The sequence below is a fragment of the Pan troglodytes genome, chromosome 3 (assembly GCF_028858775.2).
Source record: "Pan troglodytes isolate AG18354 chromosome 3, NHGRI_mPanTro3-v2.0_pri, whole genome shotgun sequence".
Taxonomy (NCBI): Eukaryota; Metazoa; Chordata; class Mammalia; order Primates; family Hominidae; genus Pan; species Pan troglodytes.
Genome location: NC_072401.2, coordinates 50,546,746 through 50,569,890, shown reverse-complemented (window position 1 = coordinate 50,569,890; position 23,145 = coordinate 50,546,746). Strand labels below are relative to the sequence as shown.

The 23,145-nt window shown below is 36.8% G+C and overlaps 1 long non-coding RNA gene across 1 annotated transcript in view; it reads left to right on the top strand.

The window, feature by feature from the left end:
- Nucleotides 1-23,145, top strand: part of LOC104006057 (uncharacterized) — a 114,546-nt gene that overhangs the window by 74,370 nt on the left and 17,031 nt on the right. The window contains exon 4 of the long non-coding RNA XR_001716896.3: nt 18,320-18,399. This is a non-coding gene — a long non-coding RNA (uncharacterized LOC104006057). The remainder of the gene's footprint in view (nt 1-18,319; nt 18,400-23,145) is intronic.

The window sequence follows — 23,145 nt, the reverse complement described above, 5'->3', positions numbered from 1 at the left end:
GGAGACCTAAAAGAGTATGGCTTCTTCCAAGAATTAGACTCAATTTTGCAGTATAATGTCCCAGGAAAGTAGGTTAAATGAGCTTAACTAATTAGACAAGAGTTGCTAAAATGTTCAATCAAACTTCACAACATCAGGTCAACTGGGGGATGGCTGTGCAAATATTTTTTAATCCCATATAGTTTTCTTTCTTTCACTAATTTGAATTGCCTGCAAACAAAAAGTTTTCAAATAAAGGTCCTGTTAGGACTATTTTAATTTCCAGATAGCATTCAATACTTTGCGAAGAATTAATTTGTTAACAAGTTAAAAAGGTAGGTTTTTCCAACTCTGCCTCTTAACTTAGATAACTCCTTTTCATATGTAGGGCAAGGGTTGCAGGGCAAAATTGTCAGTCCAACCCAGGTCAAATGATTACACATCTCAAATTAATTGCAGCTGAGCTAATGAGGCTGTATTGGCTTTGTAGTGGACTAGACAGGAATTCAAAAGAGTTGACAATAGAGAAAAATTGGAGTCCATTTAGAAAATTCTTAAAAGAATTTAGATCAGTGCCTCTTAAACTTTACTGCATATATGAATCACGTGGGAATTTGTTAGTAATATAGATTCTGTGTTCTCAGTATGCCTGGGTTTAATTTTATTATTATGAACTGTTCATAAACTCCTAGGTCAGGCTGATGCTTTTGGTCCATGGACCACACTACCAGTAGGAAAAGTAGAATATTTCCTGATCTTTAGAATTAAGAGAAATAAGAAATCTTAGAAAAATCCCAATATGTCAATGCCATATATCTTTATAGTAATCAGCCTTTATCTACTTAAAATGAGAGAGAAGAAAATTTAAGTCTTCAAGGGTAAATCACAACATTAAAAAAAAAGTCTGCTTCTGGATACTTATGTTTACAAATAAGCTAAGTAATTTGCTCACGTAGGATGACCAACTACCTCAGTTTGCCAGGAGGATTGTCCTCATATTAACGCTGAAAGTCTCATGACACAGAAATCCCTCAGTCCTAGACAAATGGCCACACTTCATAAGGCACGTGTTGCATTAAGAGAGTTCTCATGGTCTGTTCAAAGTATCATCTTATTATCTATGGCAACATTATTTTAAAAAATTAAAATGCTGTATTTGGAATCAACTTGTTTCGTAATTTGGAAGAAGAAAGGAGGGATATTCATGTCTTTTATGACAATGTGACCTAAAACTTACTTGCTGAGACAAGCAGTTAACCATGTGACTTTTGTTACTCTTTCATTCTTAAAAACTTGAGCTAAAGAGAAAATATTGATTTAACATAGAAAGTGAACTTTATTTTTGACTTTATATCTACTTCTTTTTGTTTTACCTTGTCTACCTCTCAATTTTTCCACGTTGTTTTCTGATATATTATTTTAATTATTCAAAATATTAATGGAACAGAATATCTTCTTTTAAGTTATGAATGCAATCAATTTTGAGTCTTTAATTGTAATTTTTTTCCATAAAATATTTTAATTTAGCCTAATATAATGGCACATCAACCAGTAATAGGTACATTAAATTGAATCATGATGCTCATATACACATTTTATGACACAATCAAATATCTTAATGCATTAATTCATATCTATCAGTTAATAAAATCAAATAGGAAACATTTCGCTATTGCAGCTAACTGTACTTATCCCATTTACTGGATGAGAAGTCTAAAAAATCTCAACAACGTGATTCTCAGGACTTTTTTCCTTAGATGCCTGGGACTTGGCTATTACTCTAGCTTTTACTAAGTTTATTGGCTGGTGGATAAACTAAGAGGCTGCCCCAAATTCTACTTTATGCTTCAGGTTTTCATGAAGTGAAACCATTCTTGTCAAATTAGTAACACACGGAGTCATGCAAATATTGTGCCAAATCTGATGGAAAAGTGGTAATGGCTCCCCAAAGGTACCTTAGATCTTGTCTATCATTGACACATCATTAGGAAGTTATTACTTCTGGTGCATTAAATGGTAACCCAGAGTCTTAGAAAAGTTAAAAAGTGAATGGACAAAAGCAAATTATTAGATCAATTAATCACTTTTTTTTGTTCACTATTTTTAGGCTGAACTGTAGTGGATATTATTTGAGATAAGTTAATATACAATATATATTATCTTATTTTAAAGAGTCAAATACTATTTAGAAAAGCATGATTAATATACCTGAAACAACTAGAAAGCAATTAAATACTCATCTATAAAGAACTATCTATAAGCTTAATAGGATTTTATGTTCAATATGTTGCTCTTTCTTCTATTTTTCTTCTTCAACTTTTCTTTTCTTTAGACCTAGTATGTGTTTCATGCTAAGCAGAGTATAGTGCCTTCTGCTTTACTCAGATAACTAGTTCAAAGTAGCTTAAGGAGAGAAGGTGATTCATTGAAAGGACACTGGAGTCTATAACAATACTGAAAGAAGAGTTGACTAAATAAACTTCAGGAAGAGCAAGGGTTCCACTGGGCCTCAAGTATAAGACGATAAAGTGGACAGGCCATGACTGTAATCCCAGCATTTTGGGAGGCCAAGTTGGGAATATTGCTTGAAGTTCTAGAAGAGCTTGGGCAACATAGCAAGACCCCTATCTCTACAAAAAAAAAAAAAAAAAAAAAAATAGCGGGGCATAGTAGTGTGCACGTGTAGTCCTACCTACTCAGGAAGCTGAGGTGGGAGGATTGCTTGAGTCCAGGAGCTCGAGGTTACAGTGAGCTATAATCATGCTACTGCACCCTAGCCTGGATGGCAGAACAAGACCCTGTCCCTAAAAGAATAAAAATAAAATGATAGGGAACTGAATTTCATCAGGACTTTCTCTCTCCTACTCTCCATGCCAGCTCTCCTCTGTCCTACTGCAGACCATCTTCCTCCATATGATAGGTAACATTGCTGCTGACAGTTCTTCATTTTACATTTCACGGGTACCACACCAGATGCTACTTTCTTTCCCTATTTGAATGCAAAACATTGCAAAAAGGAATTCAAACTAGCCTGACAGGGCAGGTAGCTCCCATACCCACACTGATAATATAGGATCAAGTTGCCTGAGTAATATACAAGTATAACAATACCCAGCAGAAATGATGGTGTGGAAGGAGGATGGCTCTCATAGAAAGGGAACACTATTCCTGGAAAAACAAAAAGGAGCTGAGCGGTTGTAACATAGAAGTGCACCATGCACACAATTCTCATGTAATCCTTTCAAAACTTTTAAAAGCAAATATTTTTATTAAAGATTATTATTTTCACTTTTTCTTTTTTGAGACATCGTTTCGCTCTTGTTGCCCAGAATGGAGTGCAATGGCACGATCTCGGCTCACCACAACCTCTGCCTTCTGGGTTCAAGCCATTCTCCCGCCTCAGCCTCCCGAATAGTTGGGATTACAGGCATGCACCACCACACCCAGCTAATTCTGTATTTTTAGCAGAGACGGGGTTTCACCATGTTGGTCAGGCTGGTCTCGAATTCCCGACCTCAGATGATCCGCCTGCCTCTGCCTCCCAAAGTGCTGGATTACAGGCGTGAGCCACCGCACCTGGCTATTTTCATTTTATACATTTGAAAATTTCTTTCTTCCACACATGGTACTCTGCTGACTTTCTGTACATAAGGTACAATATGACTGGTAATTTCACCGGTTTAGCTTTGTCTTTGACTCTATTAGAGCTACAAATCCTTCCACAAATGGCTAAATACTGAGGACATCTTGAATAGAATTTGTAGACCTCTACCTCACTTGAACTCTAAAACCTGCCTGTGTCTTTCATTTGGTCCTCCTACTTTGAAATTTGACCTTGACCTCTGCCCCAAATCATCGTCTCAGTTTGGGTCCCTCACATGTAGATGTGCAGGCTGTCAACTGCCCAACTGGTAGAATGCCATTCTCCAAATGAATGGAGGCCCCTGGGGTTGTAAAATGTGGAGGATCCTTCTCAGACTTGTGCATCCTTCTAACAATTTCTGCTGTACTGGGTCTTTCCAGCCTATTCCATTTTTCAGTCTCCTCTCTTCCATTGTCCAGACTAACTACTTCCAAAGGTGAGATATTTTTCTTGTCCTCCTCAGAAAGATGGGTATTTTATATAATAAGATGAATTAATTGGATATGAAGACATACAGGATTTCTTGCCTAATACACAGTGGACTCTGAAAGCCAAGATGGTATCCTCTAATATCACCTTCCCGATTATTTAACTGCTCCATCTAATTGTGGCCACCTGGTTAAACTGACATCTTTTTCTTGCCTTTGCCCAACCATGGCTCAGCTGTGTAGACTACGTGTTTGCTATCACTTAGGGCTTGCCATAAATTCTATCCTCAAGCTCCAGCTAAGGAACTAGTGAATTATCATGTGTGTGGAAGGGACTAGCACATACACATTAATGACAACAATGACATTTAGAAATGGGTCATTTTCCTCTTTCTCAGTAAAGATAGTCTTCGTGGATTTAAATCACTAATGCTGTTTTTTTCCCCTCAACATTATGTTACCATAAAAATATTGAAGTGTAACAAATGATTTGCTTATCTATTACTACTAATGAAATGGTTGGAAAGAGCTTAGAAACAGTTTTCTGCTTTTATTTAGCTGGAAAAAAAACAGTTTCTATAGCTTCCTTTTTATGCAAATGAAGATGCCTACTCTTTTTGCAGACGTTATTATGGAAGGATATCATTGATCATGTCCTCAGGGTAATAAATAATTACTCTACTAACGTATTGCTCTGAAAGAAACTGACATGAAGTAGTTTCAAATTAACCACTGCTAATTGCATGCATTGTTTCATACTTATTACTGCAATCTGATTAACATGCTACTGAATAGAACTGGCAGGAAAGGTTCTTTCTGCTGTATTTCAACTCGTTTTAGCTAAAAACTTGGCTAAATGTGAAATTTACAAAGTTAGAAGGTTAAATCTATTGCTGAGGAAAACAGGATCACTGTGGTATAATGAGCTTGACCACTGCCAGAATTTTTATTTTATGAATTTATGTTTGAGAAATTGACATATTTTTTAGATTTCCAATAGGAAAAAATGTCCTTTATTATATGCACAATCTGTTGTAGATTAAAACACTAAATCTCTGATATGAAGTTTCTTCAGTAAACTCTTCAACATAAGAAAAACAGTGCCACTTTTCAATGTAAAATGAAATCTGTAAGAATAAAAACATCTCAATTTTGGCCTTGTTACTAAATTTGCCATAAAAAATCTAAATTACTATAAAATGGAACTTTAAAAATGGCGTATATTTGCTATTATAATTGTTATTCCTACTTATCTTCCCAAGATAAATGGGATGATATAGAAAGACAAGTGAAATTGTTATGCTTATAAATGTAGAGTTAATCAGTTACACTAGTGAGCATTTTTATCATAGCTATCCTGTGCCTCTGTCCTAAGTTCAAGGGCAAATTATATACTGAAAATGATATTTTGATAAAAGTTGCAAATCTACATTTTATGTACCTTTATTATGCACTTACACATCAGTCTCCATGCAGTAAATGCACATGTTGTTCTATGCGGTTTACAGTTACTAAGTCATTTAATTTTAAATGACTCGATGGTACTATTAATATCCCTATTTTAATAGATGAGAAAACTGAGGCACCGAGAGGTTAAGTAATTTTCTCAAGGTTTCGGAGCTAATATTTAATACATGGTGGAGCTAGAACTCAAACCCATGGTGTCTGGCTCTAAAAACCATGCACTTAGGACCGGGCATGGTGGCTCATGCCTGTAATCCCAGCACTTTGGGGGGCCGAGGCGGGCAGATACCTGAGGTTGGGAGTTTGAGACCAGCCTGACCAACATGGAGAAACCCTGTCTCTACTAAAAATACAAAGTTAGCTGGGCGTGTTGGCGCATGCCTGTAATCCCAGCTACTCGGGAGGCTGAGGCAGGAGAATCACTTGAATCCGGGAGGTGGAGGTTGCGGTGAGCTGAGATCATACCATTGCACTCCAGCCTGGGCAACAAAAGCGAAACTCCCTCTCAAAAAAGAAAACAAAACAAAAACAAAAAACATGCTCATTACTGATATACTATGCTGTCTCAGCATATGGACCTGGAAGATGGATTATATTGGTAGATAAGGTAAAATGTATGTTTTTGGAGGGTGGCATTGAAACTGATTCTTATGTTGTTTTAACTTTGAAATGTTGGCCTGAGCTCTGATTTATAGCTGATACTGTTCCCCAGCTGCACACAGCTGATCTGTCTATGGCCTTCTGGTCCTTCCTTGGATCCCTATGTCCATCCTCCATTCTATGGCCCAGGGTTTACTCAGCACCCTGAACCCTAGAAGTTCACTTATAATTACTGGTTGGCTGTAGCCTCCTCATACTGGCCTGGGCTATACACATGTCTTTCCAGCTCTGAGTTTAATGACCTCACATTGGTGGCTTGGAATCAGCCAGGGCAAAAGTCTTTACAGCATGGAAACCAGCAAATGCCTTCTCCCCGTCCCTCGCCCCATCACTTTGGCAATCTGGTTACTCACACAACACTGCCTAGGATCTACTACCATTCATATCCCAGGATAGGCATACCCCGAACATGGAGGTTTTCATGTGTTTTTACTGTATGTCCCCATATGGCATTATAATGTTAACATTCATGGGTCTAAGCCCTTCCTGGACACCAAAGAAGAACAAAAAAATGGCAGAATCTCAGCAATACAGCACCAGCGGCAAAATATGACATGTGCTTTCCCTTACAATTCTGCATTTATTGCAAACATTACTAATCACTCATGACATGACAGAGCCTGGCCCCAGACCCAGAATCCTCATCAACATAGCACTCTAAAGTCTCGACAGCCACTGCCAACCACTCAGATTTGGTACATGAGATGAAATTATTTACTGTCCCTCTTAGAATCAGAAATTCTCATTTCTCCCTAGGATATTCCCACTCTGTATTATTTATAACACTTCCCTAAGTTATAGAAAGATTTCTAAAAATGATGACCATGAAAGAAAACTTGTTAAGTTGTCCCCAAAATTTAAATATTTAGAGCATAAGATCCATCCGCTATTCTGCCTGATAAAATCAGTTATGCAATACTCTACAAAGTACTTCGGCATTTGTAATTTTCCTAAGGACTCCATGCTCATGTATTGATATTCATCCATAATTAAATATATACGTTTGATGTCAATATTCCTTTGTTAGTCAGTGGAAATATATGAGTTCATTGTTCATTGAAACCAGCTCAATGGAAATATTCTTTGACTTGGTGATTAAAAGAAAGGAAATTTGTCTTGCTACTGATGTCAAAATTGTATCATTAAAACATTTTCTGAATATAGAACAGAGTAAGAAAAAGTTTAAAATGTTACTTATTATTTTTTCATCTTCCTCTTTTCTACCTCAAGCTCAAATTTTTAGAAACAATTCCCTTAATTTGTTCTAGTTTCAAAAAGAGAATTGCAGGGATATATGGAGATACATTTATAGAGTTTGAGTAGTTTAGAGGTATGTTTAAAGGGGAGCATTAATCTATCAATACAGTGAAAAAGCATCTATAAGTGATGAGATTGTATGGCCTATATCTGATATAAATAAGCTCACTTAATATCTACATATATAGTGAAGACTACTCATAATCTCAAGAGATTACTATCCAGACATGTGAAAATGGTATATCCACTTGCAAAATTCCCAAATAACATGAAGAATGCATAAATGCAAATTGAGAGGTTTACAACAATAGCTGTCAGAGGAAAACCTGAGCTAATTGGTGAAAGTTGTTAGAGGCAAGGTTCTGAAGCATGAATGAGAATTGGATGAATGAGAAATAAAATAGAGGGAATGTGAGAAGGTCTGCATGAGCAAAGACTCCAAAGAAGGATAGTGCAAATCTTATTTAATGGAAAAGCACATCAGAATAGGGGCATTTGCAATGAAGGTAGTGGTCATAAAGAGTAGGTGACTTTGAATATCAAAACAAAAGAATTGATTTTTATTTAGAATTGTGTATCGTTTCAGTCTATGAGGCCATTATATTTTTATCTCATGTTTTATAGGCAGAAGTATACTAATCTTTATATGAACCCTTGCAGAGCAAGGGTAAGCTTCTTATCTAATGTTACAGGAGCTGTGAAACAAGCACAGGATTAAGACTTAGAAAGCGTGGATTTGAATTCTGGGGCTGCCGCTTACTAATGGATGATTTTTGCATGTTGCTTAACCTCTCTGAATCTTAGTTTCTTTATGAAGATCATAGTACATAGCTGTTGAGATTGGAGAGCCAAGATAGTTAGGATTAATCATGCTTCTTTCTTCCACTCCAGTTTTGAAACCAATGTAGAGATCAACACAAGCTTTGGAGAGGAGATCAAAATATCTGCTTCACTGGCAGGAGTTTTGGATTGCTGAACAAGGTTCAGATCTGTGGCATAATCAGGCTTCCTAATCCTGAACCAAAGTGGTTGTTATATCTCGTAGTTGTCACCTGAGAGCTGACTGACCTGTTTCAAGCATATGTGAGATGCCTTCTGGAAATGCCCGGAAACTTATAGCTAATGGGATGAGGCATTTCAAGGTTGAACTTCAGCAAGAGCAAGTGGGATAAAGGGCAAAAAGCAGCACATTCCTTTCAAAATGTCCCCATTTTAAACTGCAGGCTAGAGTAGACAATGGAAATATGTGACATATAAAGAAACTGGTGAGATTATTAAGCAGAGGGCCTTCTGGGGAGCATTAAAGAGTGAGCAAGAAAAATTTCTCAGACATGGTGATTCTAGAATTGAAAAATCATAGACTCTTTCTCTTCTCTCTCCTTTGAGAGTTTCCAGATGAATTCTTGGATCTGGCTACTGAGCAAATATATGAATAATAACCTAGGATCAGCTGGGTATAAGAGGTTTCCACCAGAAGTCCATGAAAACCAATGTTTTTAAGCATCTATTGGGCAACTACCATAAACAATCAGCAAGATGTTTAAACAGTTGATTCTGCCGGCGGCCCAACCAGTTTTTAACTGTATCATGAAAACTGGCTTGTGGGTACAGTCTGAGATTATTCCAGCCCTGCTTTTACACTGCCAGAAATTCCCTTTCTGTTACAAATTTCTACCCCAGAGAGGTTTGTGTATTCTTGGCATTTTCACTGTGCATCAGTGAATCAGCTAGCCTACGGGCCAAGGAGAGGGGAAAAAAATCCCAAATAAAACTCAACCCAGTTAGGATGTCTTCATCTATTTTTCAGTGGGGAAAAATACAGCTGGACTCAGTGACTTCAGTCAAAAGCAAACATTACTAGTTGCTTCATTTTTCTAATTTTTATTTTTGACTCTCAAGTTTTGGAGGGCATAATAAAGACATAGCCTCAGCAAAGTCACTTAGAAGATTGAGTTCGTTATTTTGCAAAGCTTGGGTAGTGACACTTCTGCAAAATGCACAAGCACATGAGCAGAGAGATGTGTGAATTCAGGAAAGCAGCCAAATGCACATCAGAGCTAAGGAATGTCACAGCGAAATGAAGAAAACTTGTAAACACCTATCTGTATTTTTAGGTAGAGAATGTTCTAACATATTGCCAGTGGGTGCTGCCTGTGTGTTCCTTCCCCTAAGCTTTAAACTCAACTGATATTAAAGGTGATTTGAAAACAATGAAAAATGACAGCTTTATTAATCTAGATGGTGTGTGTGAGAGAGAGACAGAGTGTGTGTGTATGTGTGTGTGCGCGAACATGCACATGATGTGTGACTGCTGCATATATAGACTGTGCATTTTTACTGTGGGCCTTGCACAGACGAGGGAGCCCTCTACTGATTGGAAATTGTACTAGTTGTAAACTATAGAGGGATGCTTTCAGTGCGTTGCTCATGTATCCTCCAAAATCCAGACATTTTGCTTATTTATTTTTCAAATTATGACAGCAGATGCTTTATTTTTGGAAAGGAACTAGAGATGTCAGTCATCATGTGCATACAAGTATATGTCATTCCTTCTATTTAAGGTAAAATTCTTTGATTAAAAATATCTACACTCAGTCTTCAACCTTTTAATATAAAGATGATTGTAACACAATTAAACCACAAATGTCTACATGACTGTGATGAGAATGTGTGACAGAGATCATAACCGCGTTTATCTATTATCATGGTTTATCACACATTATTTTTTCCCTTATGCGTGTATTTCTTATTTTATACTTTTTTTTCTCAGAGCATAAAGACAGTTTTAGGGGTGACAGTTTGAACTAATTCATGTGGACAGGTTTGTATGTGCTATATTTTCATATGCATATTTAAATCATATTATTAAGTCCTGTGTACAGACAAGATTAATATTTAGTTGCTTTTGAGTTTAGATACCTGATTTTTAACCTCATGTCTTTATAAAATAATTATAGTTCAACTTTTCATTCATTTAAATCAATGGATAAAAGTAAAATATGGCTGGGTGCACTGGCTCACACATATAATCCTAGCACTTTGGGAGGCTGAGGCAGGAAGATCGCTTGAGTCCAGGAGTCCAAGACCAGCTTGGGCAACATGCCAAAATCCCAGCTCTACAAAAAATACACCCAGGTGTGGTGGTGCATGCCTGTAGTCTCAGCTACTTGGGGGGTGGAGCGGGGAGGATGGTTTTAGCCCAGGAGGTGGAGGTTGCAGTGAGCCGAGATCACACCATTGCACTGCAGCCTGGGCGACAGAGTGAGATCCTGTCTCAATAAATAAATAAATAGAAATATTGTTCGGTTATTTTCAACATGACTGGCTTAATCCTATTATGGGATAGTCTCTCTTACCCTAAACGAGTTTTTTAATAGATTGTTTATTATTAGAATGCCAATTATTCCAATTTTTAACAAAGAATTAACATTTTTCTTGGAAGTTAGCTTAAACTTTTATTAGTTTTATATATAAATTTTACAAGAGAGCCTTTATTAAATCAAATTTTTTTAGAATTAAACTCAGTTTGAGTCTCATTCTGTACATAACTTTAACCCCAACCGTAGTTGAAGGCACTGTGTGTTGTTAAACAGCTACACCTGGAATTAACATGGCAGCATAGCTGACTGGGACATGACAGTGACACAGCTTTAACATCTGCCATCTTTTGACCACCAGCATTAATTTTGTTTCTACATCCAATGTCCTCATCCCTCACCAATCTGTCACTCTTTCTGTGGTTCCAACATTACAAAATAGCCATTGCCTTTATTTCATTGAGGATAAAACACATAATGTCAACCTAGGATGATCAATTTACTCTGCCATTAACAGCCACCATTTATGGAATGCCTACTGTGTGCCAATCCCTTTTCAAAAAAATGACCCAAACCTTAGAAATCTGCATGGGAAATCTCACTATTCCAGTTTGTCGGTTGGTATTCTTTTTGTTTGCAAATGACAAATTGTACTCAAAGTTAAGCAGAAGAAGGGGACTTTATTACAAAGACATTGGAGTATCTCATATAATCCCAAAGGTCAGGATTGCTTTCTCAAATGACATGTCCTAATAGCTTCGCCGAGGTTTCGTTTATTTCTTACTATGAGTTCACTGAAAGTTAGGTGTAGATAAAAGTATCAGTCATTATTTCTGAGTATTAAACTACAATGATTTTTGGATATGGCTAATTTCTAATATCCCTAATTTTAATTTTGTTTAAGAGAGAAAATCCTTTTTTGCTGATTTTTCTCTAATGTTTTTCACACATATTTGAGTAAAAATAAATGCCAAATCAGTTTATATACCAGCTAAAGAGTTTCATAAACTTGCTACATAGCTTGTAATGCTTTCAAACTAAAGGAGTAGGCAATAATCAACTATAATAAGTGCTATAGAGTTTCACATTTAGTTTTTATTTCTGTCACTTGTCTATGATTCCACAACAAAGCTCTGGCAATGGTCTGTGGTATCCCCAGTTCCTTCCCCTTGTGGCTGAAGAGCTGGTCAGTGCAGTGACTGGGGAAGTGACCACAGAAGGAGGGCTGGCAGGATTGCCACAGCGGCGGCTACTGTGCCTGTCCTCATAGTTTAAGCATGTCTCTATGTTGCTGGTGGAACAAGTGGTGACTCTCTGAATGTAAATGCTCCCAATCTGGTTTAATTTGCCACCATCACTGGAATCTCCCTTTCGTTCTAGCTTGTCTACTGGAATCTGCTTTAGATTCTGCTCTGGTCTCCAGCTCTGCATAGGAATGCCCTGTATATTAAACCTGAATAACAATAATTCAGTGTATTGATGGACAACTTACATTATTAGCATGCAGTGCTGGGATTAGAATATTAGGTGGTGAGATCAAGGATAAGGTGAGATAAGATCATTTAGGATATCTGGTTTCTCTACATTACTGAGAAGGTCATTAGGGACAGGGATGGGAAAGGTTGAGTTGGCTATGCATTTCACTTACAGTAAAGACCTGCTTTAGTTAGACTGCTCTCTTATCACTAGATAAAAATGAGATCCTGTTGTATGATTGTTGGGGAGTATGTGCCATTCACATAGCCTATGTAGATAGCATTCCTTAGAACATAACCCCAATTACAGTGCAATGCCCTAGAACTGCTGTTACTTGAGTTTGCCTAATAATAGAGATGGATCATGCAGGGTCTGTGCTCTGTTCAACGATCAGAAATGGATACATAAAATTTGGGCGCAGATATAAAATTTGTACAGGCAGAGGAAATTTAATCAAGCCTGAAAAAGAAATGATTACATGTTACTTTTTGGAAGGAATCATTTAGTATGCTACATTTCCAATGAGTTAATTTAACTGTCTGGGGAAAAAATTCCATGAAATATTATGCTCACGTACACTCACCAAAGGAAGAGTATTATTTTAATTTGGAAGCTGTTACTCCTTTTCATATATAATCACTAGGTGAGCAAACTGATTCTTTCATATCATACAGTTGGCAACCGAATAAAAACAGGCAGTTACCCTGTATGTACGTTTTCAGCACGTTTTGTCTTGTGATAGGATGGAGTTCTAATGCTTTCTCTTTGTTCTTCATAATGGTGTAATTTTTGCAATATATTTCAAAGTGCAGGACTTTCCAAACCTTGTAGCTGAAGGCCTTGAAAGCGTACTGTCTCAGGGGGTCATTGGACAGAAAACATGGTTCTGGTTAGCGAGCACAGCCAGCACAGGGGTGAAATGCATTCTGCCCAGAGAAGGCCTGGGCTGAGACATTCGGTTGAACATGTCTCAGTTCTAGTCACCTTCCCAGTCTAGGAATGACCAGAATACATTTTAATCATACAGCCAGTTTGGTCTCACTAAATTCTGCTGTAAACTCCATGTATTGCTTCTGGAAATCTCTTAGACATTCTATTAACTCTTGAAGCCTGATTTCATTTCCTGGACACTGGTTCCCTTGAAAACCTGATGTCTCTTGAAATTTAAATATATAAAGAATAAACTTACAACATGACAAATATATAAAAAATAAACTTACAATGGAGATGCTTTTAAGAATAAAGAAGGTAATGTTGATAAATCATTACCTTCAGTGCCTGGAACATAAAAAATACTCCTAAGACATCATTATTGCCATGACTCTTCCGGGTTTAGTGTTCAAGTGAAATTTTGTCAACTGTCCTTAAATCCTAGATAGAGTACACATCAGTGCTAAATAAATTTAACTACTCTAGGTGTCAGCATAGATAATCATATAATGATATGAAAATTTAAAATTCAAAGTTGGCAATTACTTTTCCATCTGATTTAAGGAGTTAATGGATGATTGTGAACTTGGTCATCTGTTTAACTCAAGTGTTTCAGTATGTAGGGTACCCTACAGAGATTAAGACTTGGGGTCCCATGATTTGGAGTCAGAAACCTGAATTCAATTCCAATTCTTCCATTTAGTAGCCATATGTTTCAAAGTGATTCACAATTGCTACAATATCCATATTCTCTAACTCTTCCTAAATACTCTTCTTTGACAAGAACTCTGCAAAGCCATTTCATATACAGTAAGAAGAACAAAAGTTAAGAACATAGAATTTAGCATCAGGCAGAACTGGTTGGGTCCCATTTTTAACACTCACTAGCTATGTGACCTTGGACAACTTCCCAAACCTCTAAAACTCAGTTTCTTCCTCTGGCTACTAAAATTAAAAATAGTATTAATCTTATAGTTGGCTGTGAAGATAAGATCAATTATAGATGAATGCTCATAGCACAGTGCTTGCAACATGCTACATTTTGAAAAAATACTAATTTATTTTATTATCTTCTCATCACTAAAGTTGAAATAATTATATCTTCTTTGTCTATGCTATAGGTTGTTTTGAGTATCAAATGAGGCAATGTGGTATATAAAACTATACATATAAAAAGGAAATTTATAAATGATTTTCTTGAATTTTCTTGGGCAGAAACATACTTGGAAAACAGTGCCAAATGCTAAGGCTTAGAAAATGTTTTGCCAGAAGATATGTTAATCTTAAGGTTCTCTTCTGTCTACTACTTTAACAGTAAGAAAGTAAAACTGGGACAGTAGTTACTCTTACAAAGCTATCACTCTCTGTCAATGACAAAGCTACATTGTCCTAAGTCAATAAAGTAACATTTATTGATGTCATATATACAAAATCACCATCTCAATTAATTTTTTCTTTTTCAATTAATAAATGAGACACTGTATTTTGTTGTTGTTCTTATTGTTCTCCAAATAGGAAACCTTTAGTTTCTTAAGATTTTATCTCCCTTAAGATACCCTGAAAATTAAAAAAAAAATGAAAAAGACTATTAACCCAGTGGTAAATAGTCATTAAAACTTATATACCTAGAAATGGGATTCTTTTCATAGACAGGTTTCTATGTTTTTTATATTCTCCTAGGCAGCTTTCCAGATTTTCATTCTTGAATTGATAATCTAAGGTCTGATCACCGTAAAGAATTGTGTTAACACTGTATTAGAGTCTTAAAATAGTTTGGAGAAATTTAAAATATATATCTGTATAAAGTTACTATGCAGATGCTACTTCTATCTTCCAAAAGTCTCAAAATTCTTGATGCAAATAAAAAAGTGCATAATATTTTAATATAGGTTCATATTGATTTTATGAGACTCCTCTGAAAATATTTATTACATTTATTGATATGGAATTTAAATTCAGGCTTTTTTTCCATTATACTGGCCAATTGAGTGGAATTTCATCCAGACTGAAATATTCAAACAAATAATAAAGGCACACAAAAAGACATAAGTAAAGTAGATATAATGATGTAATTAAAATTAACGTCCTCTCATTCCTGGATTAACCGTTAAATGGGAACATTTTCTAAGGATCTATCATTAATTCTCTTCTGTTTTCAATAATGCATTCCATGAGGGAGATTGCATCCAATCCTTTTATTTTAAATTCTACTCTTACTCCAAGTTATTTTCCATTTTCTACCTTTCTTTTGAGGTTCATATTTATATTTTCCAGTACTCACCAGAAAATTGTACCTGTGTGTTCTGAATAACCGTAATTGAACTATCTTATTTACTCTTTGTCATGTGCCTGTTTCTTTATATTTCCTATACTATTGAATGCTCCATTATCTGCCTAACTCTCCAAAGTAGAAATCTAAGATAATTTATCAGCTTTTATCCCCACCAACTTCTACATCTAAACATTTCACAGCATTGTCCACTTTATCACTGAAATAGCTGTTTTAGTCCAGTTAAGCTCTATCTCCTCCTCTGGTGTGATGAGGCGGATGGTCCCAGGCTTTGATGGACCAAGATCTATTGCCCAAGGACAGGGCAGTAGTAAATTTTTTAAGAGATTTGTAGGGGATCAGCTCCTTTTCTGAGAGGCCAGCTTGCTGGGGACCAGTCTTGGACAAGTGACCTTTTATTATTAAAATATTATTGGATATTGTTCTAGTCACAGTTATTGAATACAAAAAGTGACTCTTTTACTGCCCTGCTATCTCTGTCTTTGTTTCAACCATCATACCCCTCCAATATAGCTACCTTTGTCAAAGTCATGCTCTTAAAATACGTAAATGCTCATATTACATACTTAAAATCCTTCCATAAGGCCCCATTGCTTATTGAAATCCAAATCCTTATGTGACCAACAAGGATTTTAATGACCAGGCCTCACTCCACAGACTTAGGCTTACAATTATTCCCATGACAATTTTTATATTCTATGCAATGCATTTCATTTGGTATTCTCTTCTTACACTCAGTTTTAAGTTGACAAATTCTCACTGATTCTCTAAGATTTTGCCTAAATATTTCTGTGAAGCTTTTCTTGACATTCTTTTTCTACATTTCCCTCTGGAGTTGTACAATGACACAGCCTTGTTTGTGTGTGTCTATCGTACATATATTTATAATTGTAATTGTTCCCTTATAGATTTGCATTTGCTACTAAGTTGGCTGTAAGCTCTTTCAGGAATTTTGCCATCTATGTCTTTGAAGCCCTGTACCTAGCCAGTCACACAGTAATTAGTCAATATCTGTTTTGAATGAACGAATGACTGAATGAACAGGAAATGAAGTAGCCCATGCACTTGAACTAGAAGATGAACCCTCTTCTGTGGTTCGCTAATATCTACACACTGCATGAAAACTTTCTGAGTATTGAGAACATAAAACTAAACCAAACATTTTTCTCAAAAAGGAATATTTCTCACAGAAGTGAAGATGGGAGCAATGGACGCTGGAGACTTCCAGAGGGAAGAGGGGTGAGGGCAGAAGGACTGCTTATTGGATGCTGTGCTCACTTCCTGGGTGATGGGATCATCTCTACCCCAAAATTCAGCATCATAGTGTTCCCATGTGACAGACCTGCATATGCACCTCCTGAATCTGAAATAAAAGTTGAAAATATTTTTTAAATAGTGTTTCTCCATCAATTGCTTGTCCATGTAGTCATTGATTGTATTAAACACATTAGTCAAATGAGTTTTGATTTGTACACTCTTCTAAGGAAGTCAGACTCATTGTTTCTGTAGTTGGTAAGAATAAACTTTAAATTTCCTCCTTATAATAACATTTTACATCCAGAAATTATAATTTATCTGGGAATACATTTCTTACATCATTCAGGGTTGATTCTCCCCCATACAAATTTTGGCTGAATTTTGTTTTCAGCAATGGGAGTCATAAAGAACTGTTCAAAGCTAGAGAGAACAGTAGGTTCAAGCTATAAAATAAATGAAAGATTATAGGGGGATAAGGTGCATATATGTGTATGAAGTGTGTGTGTATTTATATGTATGTGTAGTATGTATAGTGTATATTCTGATGGTCTACTTTGGAACATAAAAACATCTTGTAAAGCATCTTTTTTGGACTAAACACAATTTCATCACCTCTGCTGGAAAACTAGAATGTTACATCTTTTGCATATTCATTTAGGCTGTGATAAATTAGTTTTGGTTATTGTTACTTCATTATTTTTCATAATTCTCCTACCCTCAATTTATTCAATTCAATCTCAGAGCTATAGCTTCTGGTACTTGACTATAAAATTATATATATGTCACAGAGGCAAAGAGATATTACCCACAAGGGCTTAAAAAATAGATCCTAAACTTTAACACTTGTCAGAAGTATTAGCACTTATCAAATTGTGCATTGCTGTTTAAATAAGGCATTTGTGTCTGTGTCCCTGTAATATGAATGTTACTTGACCCAGAAAACTATTCCTCCTGGAAAACATGTACAATATCTGCCAAAAAGGCACTTGGATACTTTGTTGTGACAAGACTTATTTCCTCTCTTGAGCAAGATTTGAAACCAGAGCCAGGAGCATTTGTACTGGTCAATAATTCCCAGACAAATTTTTGGATAAGACATGAAGAATTAGCCTCAGCCTCAGCCCATTTCCATTTGGCTAATTTTCTTGCACCTGTTAAAATTGTTCTGCATGCTGAGTGGCCTTTATACTCTCCAGATAGATTGTCTCAGGCCACAGAATCAAGAGTCTATGCTTGATTAAAACATTGATATGTCCTACCAGAGTGCTAGGCTTTGTTTTTCAGTGCACTTGGTACAGAAACCATAAACTGGACTGAATGCTTAGAGGTAAAATGTGTGAATCTTTTGTTATAGGTGGGTGTTGCTCTAATAAAATAAAACTCTGAGTCTCTGGTATAACTCTAGTTTATTCTTCTAATGGCTGCTGTAATAGGAATAAGTTACAAATGATGACAAATAAGAGAAAGTTTGACCAAGAGTAGTATAAAAAGAGAAGGGTTTATTTTTCTTGCATGACCAGATATTGAGGGGTAGGCAGTCCAGGCTGACACAAAAGACTCTGAAATCTCTTTCATTGTGTAATCCTAACATCTTGTCTTTCGTCCTCATGCTTTTCAGATCATGGTCACCAGATGGCTGTTGCCCTTCCAGGCTTCCAGCTCCTGTGTTCCAGACTGAAGAAGAGGAACAGAAAAAGGGTCAGACATCTTTCTCCTAGTGCAGCTTTGTTTGATTAGGAAGAGACAATTCCCCCTCGCCGTCCCCCTTGAGATTTCTGCCTGCATCTCATTGACCTGAACTGTGACACCTAGCTATTTCTGTTTCACTCTCTAACAAATGTAGAAAGTGTTAGTAAGGAAGACTGGAGTAGCATACTTAGAAATGGCAACAAGCAGTGCCTCCCACAGCTGCACAATATCCCAGTTTGTCAGAATCTTCCATGTGCTCCTTCAGATCTACTCTCTGCCCTTCTCACTCTGTTCTCTACTCTGGAGGCTGATCTCCAGGGCTACATTCCACAGGCCACCATGCTTTCCCAGGCCAAGTTCTTTAGAAATAGATCCTGACGTGGGGATTTGAGTACACATGATGTATTGAGAGAGTGCTCCCAGGAGCAACCTTCAGGGGAATGAGGGAGGCAGACATGGAATGAAAAGGAGCTATGGAAAAATGCGGTTTCAGGAAATCTAGCTTTGGCATGATCCCATGGAAAGTTCTGTAGTGTAAATTCTGATGCAGAGTCTTTTCCAACTTGGGACAAGGAAACAGGGACTTTGCAGCACCTCTCCAGTCAGTTCTGGGCCATTGGCCCCTAGATGGAGAAAGAATGTATAATTCCCAGGCACCTCCATGTAAGGCGACCTCAGTCACCTAAGGGCAAGCCTTCTGAGAAGGATGCAGATGTAAGTCTATAGCAGAAGCACCTGCAGCAACTGAGGAATTAGCACACCAACCATATCATTGAGAGGGATCTCAGGGCTCTGGGCTGCATAACAACAGCTTCTATCTGTGCTTTCTGGCTTCCACTAACCTTGGCCAATGGAGAGCTAGAACAGGCCATGAAGGCATTTCCCTTAACTCGCTCCCTGCTGGGTTTCTTCCCAAGGATTCTTGGACATGAGAGGAAATGTCGTTTCATGAATGTTAAACTAATTTGACTTAACTTATAAAAGATATGAGGCATATCAGAATACTTGAGCTAAATAACAAAAGATCATCAAGTAAAGAGTAAATCATGGTCTTTCATGGAAAAGAAAATTTATTTAGAATTTGTTCTATTCACAGTTATTGAATACAAAAAAACTCCAAGCAGATATAAGTTTGAGTATTTCACTTTTTAAAAATTGATTTTTTGTAAAAATCTGGAAAATAAATGTTTTCCTAAATCATAAAAAATTTCAAATAAACCGAGTAACAAACATGACATTATTTTAAAATATGCAGAGGTAAGAAGCACATGAAAACATTTATACGAGTGTGAAGAGTAGAATCAGATACAAATTATCCCCCAAATAATTTCTCTACAGACTATTTTCTTGACATTGTATATCAAGTGTATTCTTGAATTAAAGAGAAATTTGAAAAAGAAATAGCTGTATACTACATTTTATAATTTTCTTTATAATATTCCAGTGTTTAAAAATTTTAAAGTCAAACTTAAATACTCTGTGAACCTAGTTATTGCTTTAAGAGGAGGTGAAATTGCTGCATAGGTGATAGTGACTTATACATTTAAAATGTTTTGCAATAAATTCTATGATAATCATGCATCCAATTCTACCCTATTGCAATGAAAAAACATAATTTGTAAAATTCATGGTTAATTTCAGAATATAATGAATGCTTTTAAAATGTCATTAAAAAATCCCAAGTGTTACTTTGCTAACAAAATGAAGTTTCTCTAAATGAAAACTTATTAAAACAAACCATCGAAGAGCTACAATGTTCCAAGAAAGAATGGTTAATCTGTAATTGCTGTAAATATTGCCAAATTATGTGAAAAGAGTGATTACAACTACATAATTGGTGATTTTGCTGAAATGAAGGTAAACATAAATTTATTAAAAACATGTATTTGTGAATTATGTATCTTCATTTTATTATCTGTTAGAGCACAGCAGGCCTAAAGAGAACATTCAGAAAAGCACAATAATAATTAAATTAAGCTCTCTTGATATTTTACTGGCTTGCAGTCATATAAAAATACATAGCTTTATGCATACATATGCATTTGTATATACATTGATCTTGTTGCTATTAAGGTATATGTATCAAGATAAGAGAACAGGACATGTTTTATTTATGAGTTATTTGCCTTATTTACAACCTTTAAACATTAGACATGTCTTCCATGGAATACTATGCAGCCATAAAAAAGGATGAGTTCATGTTCTTTGTAGGGACATGGATGAAGCTGGAAACCATCATTCTCAGCAAACTATTGCAAGAACAGAAAACCAAACACCGCATGTTCTCACTCATAGGTTGGAATTGAACAATGAGAACACTTGGACACAGGAGGGGGAACATCACACACTGGGGCCTGTCGTGGCTGGGGGGAGGAAGGAGGGATAACATTAGAAGATATACCTAATGTAAATGATGAATTAATAGGTGCAGCACACCAACATGGCACATGTATACATATATAACAAACCTGCACGTTGTGCACATGTACCCTAGAACTTAAAGTATAATAATAATTGAAAAAAAGAAGAAAAAAGAAAGACATCTATGTCAGGCAGCCCGCATAAGAGATGACTCTGCTATGCGATTGCATGTCCACAATCATCTTGGGAACCATGGCCGAGGTGAAACCAATGTCAGCCAAGGACAGGTTGAAGAGGAAGAAGTATATGGGGGTGTGGAGGTGGGAGTCAGAGCTGACAGCCAGGATGATGAGCAGGTTCCCCAGCACCGTGACCAGGTACATGGACAAGGATAGCCAAGTGAGGACAGGCTGCAGTTCTGGATCCTCTGAGAGTCCCAGGAGAAGGAATTCTGAGACACCTGTGAGATTCTGTGGTTCTGTGTGACTTGGACACCTTGAGAAGAAAAGAGGATTGGAAAAAATAAAAAATAAAAACCAGCCCTTAATGCTGTGTGTATATTTTGGATACAAGCAATTCACAAGGAACATTTTCACACTTGAGGACCATCCACCGTCAGCAACATTTCTCAGTTGTGGCAAACCCAAAAATCTCACAATGATTACATGATTTACACTTTTGCTATTCAACTCTTTCTGTACATACCTACTTTAGATAAAATCCACTGAAGAATATTAGAAGACCAAAACGTAACATGTAACAAATCCATGATCTCAGTAAAATGTGGCCTACTGTTTTCAGAAAAAATAAAATATAATTAAAAAATTAGATGTGTCTTATGTCATTTTCCATTTGTTGTTTTGTTCCAGTCCCCCAAATGAGAGCACCTGCCTCTTTATATTTTCAAGAAAAATTATAAACACTTATCCCCTGAGGACATTTTGTGTGGTTTTAGCCATTTCAGAAAATTTTATGTTCAGTCCACAGTGATTTAAAGATTTTTGGTTTAGGACTTAAAGTTGTTAAGTTTCCTCTATTTGAAAAGTATAAATCATGGAAATAATACTATATAGATTCAGAGCAAAGACTTTAAAGACAAATCTGGGTTTAAAACTTGATCTCATCAATATTATCTAAGAAGATGTGGGCAAGTTAATTAATGTTTTTTGACTTTAATTCCAGTTCTAAATTCAAGACAATTTAATTACTTCATTGGGTTTTTGCCTTTAGCTCAGTAAATAGTTGTATGGTGACTGTTATTAATGTCATGTCAGCAAGGCATGTGGCTGGACAGCACACACATCAGACTTGCTGGAGCAGCATTCTAAGATGGGACTCTGGTTGTCTATGCATTCTCAGGCAGACACAGAGGACTAGTTGAGCCAGACTTCCAACCCTGGAAGAAAGACTAGTCCCTCTGTTTGGGGAAGTTCTTAAGCAGGAAAATTACAGAACCCTCCATCAATTCCCTGGCTTGAGCAGGGGCTGGGATGCAATAGCAGTATGATTGTGGAGGAAGCTTGTCTCCAGCCTCATCTTTCTAGCAAGTGAGTGCACATGTTTGGAGGATGGAGCACCAGCCTCCTCAACACTATGCAATCAGGGGGCTGCAGTCCCAGGCGCACAGTGGAGCTGAATGACAAGGGAAGCTTGCTGCAGGGTTTGCCACTTCCGCATTTATGTTGCGGGAAGCTCTATCTCCTCCTCTGGTGTGACGAGGAGGATGATGGTCCCAGGCTTTGCTGGACCAAGACCTGTTTCCTCAAGGACAGGGCAGTAGTAAATTTTTTAGGAGATTTGTAGGGGATCAGCTTCTTTTCTGAGAGGCCAGCTTGCTGGGGACCAGTCTTGGACAAGTGACCTTTTATTATTCAAATATTATTGGGTATATACCCAAAGGAAAACAAATCATTCTACCAGAAAAACTTACATACCCGTATGTTCATCACTGCACTATTCATGATAGCAAAGACATGGAAACATACGTGCCCGTCAATGGTGAATTGGAAAAAGAAAATGTGGCACATGTACACCATGAAATACCATGCAGCTATATAAAAGAATGAAGTCATATCCTTTGCAGCAACATGGATGCAGCTGGAGGTCATTATCCTAAGTGAACTAATCCAGAAACAAAAACCAAATACTGCATGTTCTCACTTACAAGTGGTTGCTAAACATTGAGTACACATGGACTTAAAGATAGACACTGTGGCCTACAAGTCGGGGAAGGATGGGAAAAGAGAAAGGTTTGAAAAACTACCTATTGAGTATTGTGCTTGATATCTGGGTGACACATTCAGTTGTAACCCAAGCCTCAGCATCATGCAGTATACCTTTGAAACAAACCTACACATGTACCACCAAACCTAAAATAAAAGTTGGAAAAAATAT